We start from the raw sequence: 1674 nt of genomic DNA on the forward strand, positions 1-1674 counted from the left end.
ATATATATAGATAGAGAGCTAATGTACACAGGTTTTTTTACATGTATCTCGCTTCATACATATGCTGAGTGGTGTGATTTTGGACTGAATAACTAATGTTGTCCACTAATTAATCAATTGATACATGGTTGTACTCCTGGCAGTAACACAACCTGTTAAATTTACTTATTGAAGCATTTGGCTATATGGCTCTGTAGATATATTTACAATATATGCTTTGCCTTGTTATGGAACTAATAGGCTATATTAGCATATATCAACATCATGAGATTAATATACAGATTTAAGTTGCAAATAGAGTCTGCCTGTGCATTCTTTATTTAATTATGGTTACTTTTTCAACAAATGGACTGCTTAAATCTAACTAGTCCTACATATATATTGGTCTGATCCATAAGTGTGTAATTTTTCCCATAATATCTACAGCCATACATTACTTGATTGCCCAATCTCGTCTGATCTTGGAAGCTAAATTGTAATTGGCTTGATCAGTACTTGGAAGGTGACTTCCAGGGAAGACCAGGTGCTGTAGATAAGAATATATAAATTGGGATTGTTTTTCCACTTGGTCAGACAATATTTCTTTCAGTTAACAGTATTACCTATTTTAACCACATTTAAAATGGGACTGTGCATATATTAATAAAATTCGCCTTCAGAAATTTCTGTATATGATAATTACTATATATAGGATGGACTTATACCATCCAAATCTAATTTTATAAATATCCTTTGGTACATTACAATATTATTGATACTATTAAAAGTTACATTTTAATGACATTAGTTATACTTTAAAGAGTGCCCCAGACCATAGCCCTACTTCTCTCCCCATACTTTGTGTACGTATATATGGGGCTTTGGGTGCACCACCAACATATGCTAAATATGGATAATTTTTCATGATTATGAGACGGTTGGTTTATTATTATATAGATTACTCTTTAGCTCTGTGCAGAATCATTCCCTTTTCTTTTGTACCTCAAGACAACGCAGTTTGAACTACCATCAGTCCAGAGGGTCATTATTTTTTCGATTGGTTCAATCTGGTGATCACTTACTGCCCTGGTAGTAAAAACACTAAAGTTGATCATTTGTTCCGGGTATAATGTTCTGCGGCGGATGAAGTTAAGCTTATCCTGGACCCCACTTGTTTTATAGCAGTAACCAACAGGGTGAAGATTCCCCCAGGGAAGACATTTGTAGCACCTGAATTCCGTGCAAAGTTACTCCAATGGGCACATTGTTCATGTTTCACCGGTCATGCAGGTGTGGAGAGAATCCTGGAGTTAATCCTCAGGAAATATTGGTGGTCTACTGTTTGTCAAGAACTACATGGCAGCCTGGATTCCCTGTACTCAACACAAAATCCCACTTCACCCTCCCTCGGGTTCCCTACTGTATGTCCACTATCAGTGCCTGATCGTCCTTGGTCCCATTATCTCCATGGCCTTTATGTATTAACCATCCAGCCAAGGCTACTATCTGGATGGTGGTGGACAGATTCTCCAAGGATTCTGGTGGTCACTATGTAAGTTTCTCATCAGACTACCATCCCCAGAGTAATTGTCAGACAAAGCGAATAAACCAGAATCTGGTGTTTATTCGAATGTATGTTTAAGCCAATCAAGATGATTGGGTATCTTTGTTGCCATGGGCCAAATTTGCCCACAA

At 37.3% G+C, this 1674-nt stretch overlaps 1 pseudogene; it reads left to right on the top strand.

Moving 5' to 3' along the window:
- Nucleotides 1–418: 418 nt before the first annotated feature.
- Nucleotides 419–535, top strand: LOC148542217 (5S ribosomal RNA; annotated as a pseudogene).
- Nucleotides 536–1674: the final 1139 nt, after the last annotated feature.

This window comes from Taudactylus pleione, unplaced genomic scaffold (genome assembly GCF_031769625.1).
Source record: "Taudactylus pleione unplaced genomic scaffold, aTauple2 ptg000015l, whole genome shotgun sequence".
In the NCBI taxonomy this organism is placed as follows: Eukaryota; Metazoa; Chordata; class Amphibia; order Anura; family Myobatrachidae; genus Taudactylus; species Taudactylus pleione.